The 12,690-nt window shown below is 37.1% G+C and overlaps 1 protein-coding gene across 1 annotated transcript in view; it reads right to left on the bottom strand.

The window, feature by feature from the left end:
• The window catches only part of b4galt2 (UDP-Gal:betaGlcNAc beta 1,4- galactosyltransferase, polypeptide 2), a 189,517-nt gene that overhangs the window by 159,976 nt on the left and 16,851 nt on the right, over positions 1-12,690 (bottom strand). The window lies entirely within an intron of this gene.

The following is a 12,690-nucleotide window of genomic DNA, read 5'->3' as shown; positions in this document are numbered from 1 at the left end:
TTCCAGTTCAGTTTTAGGTTAATGACTCCTTCTGCGGTCATTACCTGTGAACTATTGGGAACTAATGGAAAGCGGAAAGCTTTTTTAATTAGTTCTAGACCAACGTGTTTGTGAACCAAGGTTTCGTAGAAAGCTCGGTTAATTGCTGATTTATCTGTCCACAGAGACAGTACAGCATCGTTGGTGTGGGACCCTTGGATCTCTACACCCTTAACTACCAGTGGTAGGTAGTGTTTGGTGGACTCTGACTGTTCCAGCTCACAGAGGAGGCTGTCTTGTTGAGTCAGAGTTTGGACCTCTTGGGTTTCTTTGGTTTCACATGGTGTTAGAGGAGTACTCACCGGGCTCGTGTCCTCGGCTGAGGAGTCCTTTGTGCCTTCCGCGGTACCTGCTGTTGGGCAGTCTGTGTCACACTCCGGAGGCGTTTCTATTGGCAGTGGTTTTCTCACTGTTGTCCACATTGTTTGATCACCGTAATCTATAATCGCGTTAAAGCGATTTATAAAATCCTGGCCAACCAAAAATGGGAATGAGTCAACATGGGTCACGTGTACCGGGTGGTACAGTGTCATATTGCCAATCTGCATGTGAACCATTGCTATAGCTGTCAGGGTTGTTTTCGTTTCTGAGAGACCCTGCATTTCTATAGCACAATCAGATAGAGGTATTATCCTGTTTTTCTCGGCTGCGGCTGTCCTCAGCTCCTCGAACAGTTTAGCTGACATAATAGTTATGTCTGCCCCACCGTCCAAGAGTGCTTCGTGTGTGAGGACCCCTTCGAGAGTTACTGACAGGTACGCCTTTTTGGCGGCCCCCTTTCTGATAAAGTTACACAGAAACCTTTTGGGTTTTTTCTGACGCTTCTTCACGCGTTCAGATTTATCTGTGTAATCTTGGTTTGTCTGAACCGTCAGCACAGCTGTAGCTGTTTCTGCGTGTTCAGCTTGCGATGACTGGTCATCGTTTGTGTGTGTGATTACCCCCCTTTCATCCGATGAGGGGTTGTTTGAGGCAACAACAGCAACGTCTTGGTGTGTTTCACCGACATCTGTAGTGTTGTCATTCGCGTCCAGAGATGCTGTAGTGAGTACCTCACTGCATAGTGCTTTTGGTCGGCTTCCCTTGTCAGTGTGTTTCAAATCTTCTAACATTTCACGCAATTTTTCTGTCTCTTCCGAGTTCAGAGGTGGAGGGCCTTTTTTCTGGGATTTTTGTGATTTTTTCGCCTCTGGACGTTTCGTCCGAGGTGGGGGGCGGCTAGGTACGTCTTTTTGGGGTTCCTCTCGGTTCCCAATTTTTTGCGTCCTCCGCTGGTCCCATTTACGATAATCACGTTCGTCCTCTGGAGGAGGAGCCTTTTTATCCCAGCGTGCACCTTCATGATGCGGTTTGTTAGTCTGAAAATACTGCCTTTTTTCTCCCTTTTTAGGAGGGGGTGGCGATGCACGCCTTCCTTCTAATTCTAGGGAGTGGGGTTTAACCTTTACACCAGGAAACACTTCTATGGGCGTCTTGGCATGACAACGTGCCTCAAACACGTTCACAGCGCACTGTTTAATCTCACTGATGGATTTTTCTCTGTAATTTGCCATCATTTGCACTGACGTTTGAATGTCAGGATGGAGATTTTTGCTGAAAACAAATTTAAAACCTTCTTCTTCCTCCATTCCGGTTTCATTTCTGTTACCAAAATAAGCTTGGAAGATTCTTTTGTAATAAACTTTTGGATGTTCATTCTTGCCCTGCGTGACCTTGTCTGCGTATTTTCTTTGTGACAAAGTGACAGCAGCAGCAGAGCATGAAGAAATCCTGCTAAATATAGCTAAACTATATGATCTGATCAGCAGCCTTTCTCGAACAAAGACATTTTGTCATAATGCATACATTTATTCATTTTTTCTAAAATAAAACCTTCTTGTATTTGACTTCCAAGTGATGTATATTTTATGTCTTTAATTTTTAATCCTAAAAATCTATTTTAAAGTTACCTGAAAACAGGAACATTACAAATACTTAACACAAGTAAATGCATTATTTCATACTAGCTTCCACATTGGAAAAATATTTAGGTGTAATTTTTAAAAGGTTAATCCACAAATTAAAGATAAAAAAAAATCAATAGCATGGATGATATAATCTGAAGTGCCACCCACTGAGCTGTGATGACAACAACACCATCCGTCACTAAGAGAAATGTAATCAATAATTTATACTGTGGTCTGTTTAGGTCCATTCTATGAATGCTAATGGACTATTGCATAACTAATAATTGTTAGCTTTGAAAGTCGGTCAACATTTATCTTTCAGTAGGCCAGGAAGCCTAATGTTTAATTTGTTTGTTTGTTTGTTTAGGTTCTGGCAGGATAATGTTCAGTGAGCGCATGCTGAGGAAAACAGAGGTGAAGTTTGCTGCTGACGTGGTCCACAATGTGAGAGTCAATTTTATTAACAATATGAGCTTTAAAGAAAAAGAAAAATTATGATCACAGGCTCATACAGATGATGAGTTCAGGTAACAGGAAATTTTTCATTGTAGTTGTGTAAATACAGTATGCTTTAATTACATATACCGTATTTTCTGGGGTATAAGTCATAACTTTTTTCCTAATTTGCATACCCTGCGACTTATATGCCAAAACGACTTATTTTAGTTTTTTGCCCATAGTTATAACCCAAGTTTTGACTGAGATATGACTGTTTTCATTCATTCTGACATGGAAAATATTGAACACTACCATTTTCAGCCACTAGATGGCACTCGGGTAGTATGGCATGACGTTATGTCATGTAATAGGTAAAAGAGACTATTAATGACTCAATCGTCTTGCCACAGTAAGCCACCTTTGTACAGCTATGGGATCATGCCTGAAGCAACCGTCAAATCTGCTTCATTTCGCTGCACCGCCCCGGCAAAATACAGCTGATTTGACTACTGAATTGCATTTATTAAGTAAAAGTTCAACTGAGACACACCTTGGCTATAATGTTGAACAAACAAATTATTGTTTTTAGGGAGTTATCTTGTTAAATTTCGAAGAAATGCACAGCATCCCTCTGTGCGCTCCCGCTTCCGCAAATCGGCTTTTGAAATGCAGCTGATTTGTTTGTCAAAGTGCATTTATTAAAGTAAAAGTTCAACTGAGACACACCTTTGCTATAATTTAGGGCAAACAAATAATTGTTTTTAAGTGTTAATCTTGTTAAATTCTTGTTAAAGTCCTCCAGTGCACGCTCCTCTGGCCACCATTTGGCAGCCAAACATTTTTTGGCACAACACCGGCACACATTTCCGGGTTGTCAGCGGTGACGCATAATAGATGTGACATATAGGGCGAAGTGATGTATTTATGTATTTTTCCACTTTATTAGACATACTTGGACTGATGCAACTTATACGGCGGTGCGACGTGTACGGCGGAAAATACAGTAATCACGTTTTAATGTTTAGAGCCAATATACATAGGTATAAAAAGCGAGGGGGAAAAAAGTCCAAATGAGCTACATTTAAATAGGAAATCGAGAACAAACAAGGAGTTATCCTGTTATCTTTTCTTGATCAAGAGACCAAACTTTTAAATAACTACCACCTGAACTTGCAGTCCACTGTAGCTCCAGGGAACATGCTGGATGGTTCACTGTATTGATTTCAGGATGTTTGCGCAGCCTGTGTGTGTTTGTGCTAACAGTCTAGTGCAAATGTATAATGTGTGCCAAGGGAAAGAAAGGCAGCAGTGTTTTACAAGAGGCCTGCATGAACTCATCATGGAAGATAAAAGAAAAATAAAGAAGTTAGCCCTGAAATCTGGTCTGCCTGGAGCTCACACACACACCAACATTGAAAGACTGAGACCAGAAGCGGGTATAGAACAACAGTATAAGATCGGATCCATTTGATTATTGTGTATCTCTTCCACTAAACACATGATGCCAGGATGTCAGTGAGTACAGTACACAATGACACTTCTGTGTTTGTGTTTGTACGACTCTGTGCAGGTAATGAGTGTCTCCAGAGGAAGCAGTGACCGTGTTCTTAAATAAAGTGCTCCTCTGTGACTAAAAGCACTTAAAGCACAGACAGATGATGTACAGTAGAGATCAGATCATCTAAAAAGTGTATGTCTTCGTTTGAAATATTTACACGGGCGAAACAGAAGATGGAGCAGTCGCAGTGAGCTGATTGCAGCGGACAGCTGTCAGCTTGAGGTTGATTAAGATTAAAGATTCAAAACATCATCAAAGGAAGCAGCACTTTTAACAGAACCTCTTCTGTTGGATGGAAGACCCGATGAGCTGCAAGGGGCTTGTTGATGTCCTGCATGCAGCGAAAAGCACACGTCTCCAACGCTGGATTAATTTGATTTGTGACAGCTAATCACCATACTTAAGCTTTTCTGTCAGAAAACTTCTTAAAAATAAATGACACATGTGTCATACGTCATAATGTGCTGTGGGTTTAGACTAAAAAGGTCAAAGTTCAATGTAAAAACAGACACTTAACCATAAAAAGTTTGATTCTTATGCATGAATTAACATTTTGTATCCAAAACCTCACTAAGATCATCGGGGTAAGAGATTGTTGTGTTTGATGCTTAAACCTTTTTTTTTAAAGATGTTTTGAGGTTCAAAAATATTGTAAAACCTTGCCTGGGTGATTCCGTGTGGATGCGGTACTGTTCAGCTCAGGCTTACACATCATGTTCTCAAACAGCACTACAAATGCTAAAAACTGGTTTGATGGAAAATTAGAAAATTGCATAAGTATTAAAATACGACAGGGGAAAACTAATTACACAAAGAAAGATGCAGCAATGGAATTGATGTATGTTGTTGGTTGTTGCAGCAAATATATGGCTCAATTTAGCAAAACCTTTGGTCTATCGAAGTTTTTATTTTTATTTTAAGAAGCTCAAATTTCTCAGTCTTTTCGACGAGTCACACGTGAATCCGCCCTAAAAGTAGCAATCTTCAATTCAGAAACAAAATCATTTTAAGAGTAAAACTTAAACATGTTTTAAAACTAAACTAATAACCAACTTTGTCTGGGGTCTAAATTGTCAGTATCTGACATTTTGGATTATTTAGATGTGATTAAAATTAATTGAACTTGATTTTAATTAAATATGCACCACTCTTTTTTAAATCCTAAACCTTTATACAACAAATTTTCAGGATGGTAAAAGATATTTAGTTTTAAACACATGATATATGATACAAGTCCATTCAGTGCCATCCAGTATGAAATTATAAGATGTGTTTTCAAAATTGTAAAATGTGATCAATACATTACAATTTGACACGATGAAATACATATGGTACAATACTGTACAATACAATGTGAGTTAACACAAAACAGTACAATACTGTATTGTAAATTGTATATTGTATTATATTGTAATATGATGCAATACAATACAATATGACAAGACACAGTATACTTCATTTCTCTGCCTGAACATCCTTTTGGACTCAGTGCTGTCCAAATACCTGCCTTGACAAAAATTCCATAAATACGTAAAATATTAAAACATACAACACAAACATGAAAATTAGATGCAATGCACAGCTACAAGTTTAATTAAAAACAATGAATTTTCTTCCAACCATTTCTCTATTAGTGTCACAACTGTTGTGCTTTTTAAATCTGATATAGAGACTAAATAAAACAAAAGGCAAAAAACAGCATTCCTCAGATCAGTTTCCTCTGTTGGTGCAGTAAGTTCTCATCTCATTTATTCAAACTCCAAATATATCGAAACCCTCTATTTGTACTCCTCCAGTTCAGCACAACTAATAATAATCCTTTTAACTAAACCACATCAAATCTCTCACATTGTTAATCCGTTCGGCATGACGTTCTTTACATCTGCACGTGCTTGTGACTGTGCCGTGGCATGCATAATTAAATTGTGATGGTAATTTGTTGCATTCCTGGGCTTGGCAGCATCTTAAGTATTCATGTGCTGAGGGTCCACACTCACACATAATGGGGTGGGATGTAGCACAGTTTGTGTGTTATGTAGAAAACAAGTCTCGTGTGAGAGGAAAATGGAAAATCCCAGCATGATAAAACAAGGAACTCTGAACACTTGAACGTAACATGCAGATGGAAACGTATGAAGATCAGATAACTAAAAGCTCTAAAGAAGCTTTAATGTTATATGTGATATATCACAGCTGAGGTGACTGTCTAACTGAAGCCCATACTGTCCAAAAATAACCTCGAGACAGTAATACATGTGTTCATAACATCTAGGCTCGATTACTGCAACGTGTTTCTGTTTGGAATCAGTCAAACCTCCATTGCACGATTACAACTGGTCCAAAATGCTGCTGCCTGATTTTTAACCGGTACAGGCAAAAGAGAGCACATTACACCAGTTTTGGCCTCCCTGCACTGGTTCCTGGTTCACTTTCAAATTCAGTTTAAAATCATTTTGTATGTTTTTTAATCTCTAAACAGTTCTGCCCCCTCATCTCGCTGATCTGCTGCAGCCATATGTCCCACAGCGCTCTCTGAGGTTGGTGACTCAGATGCTTCTTTTGGTTCCAGGAACCCATCATAAGCTCAGAAGTGACAAGGCTTTCTCTGTTGCAGGTCCAAGACTGTGGAATGAGTTACCACTACGACTCCCTCTCTCACTGTTTTTAAGTCTCAAAAACCCTCTTTTATTCTCTGGCTTTTGATACAGTGTGATTTATTCTTAACCTGTTTGTATCCTATAATGTTAGCCATTTAATTATCTTCTTCCATTCATATGTATATCTTTATTTTACTTTTTTTTTTTTTTTTTACTGTGTGCTTTGGTTGTTCGTTCTGCTGCACAGCACTTTGGTTGGCCTTTTTGCTGTTTTAAGTGCTCTATAAATAAAGTGGCGTGGTATGGTACATCAGGGTTTTGTAGAATTTAAATAAAAAAACTAATAAATTGACTTCCAAAGCAAAAAGTAGACTGACTTACAAAAGGTGAATGTGAGGATTTTATTAGGTAAAATGTCATCTTCCTACAACTAATTCTGTAGGTTTTTCAGGATTGTTCTCAAAATTTTCAATAGTGTGCTAAAGCTACAGTAAATGTTATAAACAGCAGCCTTACATAAAAACGTTTTTTTATTTTCATATTCTTAATTTTGAATACATGAATGTTGAAAAGCGTAAGCTTTTTTCTTACTTTTTCCCCTCGTTAATGACAAAATCTTTGACATTTTGAACAGTTGTTGCCACCTGTCTATATCTGAATCTAACAATTTGCCATCCAAGCGTTAAAAAAATATACACTCACAAAACTGAGCTCATCTCAACACTACTCGGTTGCTATGGGTGACCTTTTAGATGAATGTTTTACATTTTTCTCTTTTAATTAATACACATATTAAGGAAAAATGGTTCAGACATTTCACTTGGAATAATAAAGAAAAGACAACAGCTCTGGAATTAATGGTAAACATCAGAATGGCTCAGAGCGTTTGAGTGCTAACATTCAGAGCCGAATACTTAATTGCTTTAATGTCTCCATCCTCTTTCACTGGAGTTACGAAGGGTTTGTTTGCTTAAAATAAGTGACTGTTGGCATCTGTGATTAGTGGCCTAATTATGGAAACCCCAAACAATATTAACTTTAAATGCTTGTAAACATCAACATCTCTGTAGACAAATGAGGCAGCTACTGGTCAATTAATATTCTGGTGTCATCAGACGGTGAGCTGCAACAACACAAAGAAGTCTGTTGATCAGGTAAATCTAATTTCCTTGCAATCACTTCTTGTTTGTTTTGAGCTGTCGGGGCATTCGCAGGGTAAAGCAGGGTCTTAAAGCGGAGTAAAAAGTAAAGAAAAATAATTAAAGTGAAACACTACTTATTTAGCTATAATTAAAACAATTAGCTCCTTCGATGATTCACTAATTAGCAATAAATAAATAGTTTAGTCCTATTTAGGGCAAAGTTTTTATTCTATCTCTGGTTTCATAGTATGTTTTTCTAGACATTTACTTAATACTCAAATAGATTCTTACTTTATTAAAATTGTGAAATGAGTTTTCAGATATGCTTGATCTTATCAAAGATATTTCACATTATTGACAATAAATTATTAATCAATGTCATCAACAGACAAAGGCAGACAATGTTTCTCTGTGTTTGTCTGTCAAAACCAAAGTATCTTGTGAAATATAAGACAAATTTAAATTAAACTTGCAAAAAGAATAACGGTGTACATCTATGACTGATAAACTTTAGAACTGAGGTTTACGATTTAATACTGAAGTGGAACACTTGGAGTATGTTTTGTAAATTAATCTCAGGTATAATAGGGGTGGTAAATCACCAGCTTTACCACAATATGATATTATATTGATTTGTTTGTATGATGATATGATTTTTCTTGATATCACAGTCTGTCACGATATGATTTTGATTCTATTCGATTCACAAGTCTGCCATCGATATATTGCGATATCAAATGCCCATCTCATTTACATAAAAAATATATTTACATAAACAATTCAAATATGATTTAACCATTTTATTTCTGTTATTACAGGCACCAGGCATTTAAATACGAAAACATGTTTTCTTAATTAATGAAAAAATTTAAATAAATGACCTGTTCAGTATATTCTCACATTTATCATGTTTAAGTGCATTTTTTAAACCAGTTAACTTAAAAGTGTCCTGATTACCTTTCAGTTATAAAGAAACAAAAATAGATATTGAGCATACATAACATGGCTATCAATGTCACGTTTCATCTTCAGGTGAGCAACCAATATTGTTGTTTCCCGAGTATTTTAACTCAAACTGGCACCTGTTGCATACGGCATGAGTTTTGTCTGTTGAGCCGTCCTTCTGTTGGAATCCAAAATATTTCCACAGTGTTGATTTAAATCCAGCAGGAGAGTAAATTTCATTATCTGTTTCTGCCTTGTCAGCCATGTTGTTGAGGCGGCCGCAGAGCGCAGCCGTGCACGGACATGGTGACACAGACGTGCCTTGGGAATTTCAAAATAAAAATGTATTTTAAAGATGACTATATGATGTTTTAGTTTTGCCACGATATAACTGAATCATTAATCATTTAATCGTTATATCGATGTAAATCGATGTATCATTACACCCCTAGGTACAACCACACAAAATTATTGTACAATATCCATCAAATTGATAAAATTCTAGTTGTTTTGTGTTTCATAGGGTCAGTTGGTCATGGCTGTCATCTTGAATTGTGCTTATTCAAAAAGGATAATTAGTCGTAAAGGTACGTCCAGTTATTATTTCCTGAAAGGTTCATTAAAATCCATCCAGAAGTTCATATCTTTTACTAAAAGACAGACAGTGTTGACTCCAATAATTTATATCAATGGATTAAACACAGATCAGTTAGTGCTCAGGGTATTAGTTGAGGATCACTCTCAGCTACTACCACAAAAAATTTCAGATAAATAACCGCTAAATTGGCTGCGTTATAGCCAATCGTTGACTGCTCTGTCTTTGCCTTCAGCGGTGGGCAATACTAAAAAAGGTCATGATTCTTTAACATCATGACACAACTTCACTGCAGTATTACTCCAGACTTTTCGCTTTACTTATATATATATATATATATATATATACACAATCCATTCTCAGCTGTTGCTCTGGGAGATTTCCATTGCAAAGCAGCAGCTCATTACAGAAGCAACGTTCTGCCCAGTTATGAATATATGCACAAAGAATTATGAATGAACGGGTGCATTTCACAGCAGTGATCATTGAAAATGCTGAGTTCCCCCCACTTAAACACATTAAAAGCTAACCTTGCAGAGTGGTGAGAGTGACAAAATGCCTGCCCACTCACAAATCTGCAGCAGAGCTCATGCTGGATCATGACTCAACATGAAGGTTTGATGCACTTGATCTGAACTCAGATCGTCAACTTTCAAAGTGTTGATTCCCTCCTGCTGATGTTCTGGCAGCATCTTTCATACCATGCTAATCAAACCAGACGGAGTTCAGTGCGTGTGTGTGTGTGCATGGGTCCTTCACTGTATGATTCAGTGTGTGTGTGTGTGTGTGGGGGGGGGGGGGGGGGGCTTTTGTCATCATGAGCTTTATGCATACAGCAAAATGAGTTTCACCCATCATACAGCACCTGCATGATGGGTGATTTACATACATAATCAAAGAGACACTGCAATCATGACAATGGCGCTGTAAGGAAATGTGGATTAAGGCTTGCAGTTAAAGTTTAACAGCAGAATGTAAATTGAATGCAAATTAGTTTAAATTGAACAATTTTAAAGGACTTTTAAACAAAGGGGAAATGTTTTAATTTTTAAAGTTTGAGCAAAAATGCTACAATTCTTATTTCTTAACAAGTTTAGTCTGCAACTCTGGCATGAAAAGCGACAAGCAATATGCATCCCTTCAAGGTATCAAGCATTTAATTGATTTATTGATCAAATTGGGTTTTTATTAATGTCTGTTGTTAAATGTCTATATTGATGTCCAAAGTAAAGCTACAAATCACATATATGCCAGCATCTTCAATCCACAACATCTGAAGAAATGTTTAAGCAGTGAACCGTCCTGAAGACAGACTTAATTTTCATTTAATATTTTATTTTCAATATGCTATGATCTCAGAGTTTCAAAAGAGAAAACAAATTGAGATTCTTTTTTTAATAACTTTCCTGGGACAAAAGTGACTGTGACGTTCCAATATGTACAGAAACGGCTTGATAAAGGTCTAATGCTTTGATGGGTGCTGCAGTTGTTGTGTGACAAATGAGTTCTGCTGTTTTTCTCAGATTCACTGTCATCACCAGCTGTTATTAGCGAATAAAAGTGCAATTCCGTCTCTCCACCACACTTCGGAAAAAAAAAAGTGACAACTCTGTTTAAGCATCTGGGAAGAGATCATTAAAACCTGACAGAAATCATGAAGATGTATGACAAAGTTTACATCATCTCATTTTCATGATATATTTCAGAAAGATGGCTCTTTAAGACTGAAGCAGAACAAAAGGTTTAAATATAACTATAAAAGGTTTTAAAACCTCTGTTTTCCATTAGTTTTGCCAAAGTCATTATAAAGCAGCACCATTATTTCAAAATTACCTCAAGCAGCAATTTAAAACCATTTTAAAACACTCATTTTCTTGGGTGATGAAATTAGTTCATTTGGTTTTATAATCAAAACATAAACTTTAAAGTGTTAAAAGTATATATTTGTACAATATTTTTCTCTTTTACTATATAAAGTCACACAATCTTCCATATTAGGTGAACATTTAAGGTAATCGTCTGTGCCTGTGTGTAATAATTTGCTTGTTAGCTAAATTTCTTATCAACCACTTAATGGATTTTAATGAAATCCTCATGAATTAGTTATTTAAATGTACATGTCCAACTGTTTAATATTTAGAGACAACACAAATGAAGAAGGCCACTGTAACTAATCAACCTTAGCAAGCACTAAAATATCTAATTCACTGTCACTTTTACAGATATTGAACTAAAATATCTTGTGGAAGTAGCCGAGTCTACACCAACACAGACTTTAAGCACTAAAAGATTACCATTGCACAAAGTATTGCTTAACACTTTGGCATTAAATGTTAAAGTCAATCATGTTTGTCTGTTAGCAAAATATCTACTAACCAGTGAGTAGAGTTACTTGAAAATGTAGGAAAGCTATAATTAGGTATACATTTAAAACTGATTACCTTTTTTAAAGACAATCAAACCCAAGATGGCTGCCACAGTTAATCAAAGTAAGGAAACACAAAAAGGATATAACAGCCACTTTTAATGATTCTGTTCAAAATCATGAACGTAGAAGTAGTTTGAAGCCACTTCGAGGCCAAGGTTGAGAGCTTCAGATCTTTTTACAAGATATTCCAGGAAACAGGAGTGGAGTAGGAGAAGGCCCTTTTGCCAAGTTCAGTCCACACTGAGGGAACACTGCATTTAATAATGTCCTGAGAGCGCACGCTGTAGCTGCACTCACACAGTGACATGTAGGAGGAGATGTATGAATGCAACAGACCAAGAAGTGATTTAAAGATGAAAATGTACCAGTGAGAGAGTCTGCGTGAAGTTAATGATGACAAGTTAACCAGTGCGTACAGGGTGCAGTGATGGGTATGGTATGGTAGTTACAGACAGTTATGGATATTAGCGCACAGTGGTAGAAAAGGTCCAACATCTGCAGGGTGCTTATAGGAGCGTTCATGTAAATAATGCTACCATAGTCAATGGAGGGGAGGAAAGTCGCAGTTGCAAGACATTTCCTAGCATTCAGAGTTAGACAGGATCTATTTCTGAAAAAGAAACCCAGTTTAACTTTCAGTTTCTTTACCAAGTTTTCCATATGGAGCTTAAAAGAGAGATGCGAATCAACCAAGATAATCAAGCGTTTGTAGGAATCGACAAACTCAGTAGGAGCACCATTCGAAAATAAAATCAAGGGAGGAACTGCTGGGACCGACTTTCTGTTTGAAAACAATATCTCTATAGTTTTGTCAGCGTTTAAGACAATTTTGAGAATGAACAAATCAGACTGGATGATGTCAATACGGAGTGCAAAAGCTGGAAAGCCTTAGCAACTGCTTTCGCTCGACAATAAACAACTGTATCATCAGCATAAAAATGTAAGGACGCATCAGGGATGATCTGACCTACATTAGCTATGTAGATTGTAAAGAGGGTGAGT

Source organism: Nematolebias whitei, chromosome 9, assembly GCF_014905685.2.
Source record: "Nematolebias whitei isolate Nwh7 chromosome 9, NemWhi1, whole genome shotgun sequence".
Lineage (NCBI taxonomy): Eukaryota > Metazoa > Chordata > Actinopteri > Cyprinodontiformes > Rivulidae > Nematolebias > Nematolebias whitei.
Note: the sequence above shows the minus strand (reverse complement) of the source record. Positions and strands in the feature narration are given on the sequence as shown.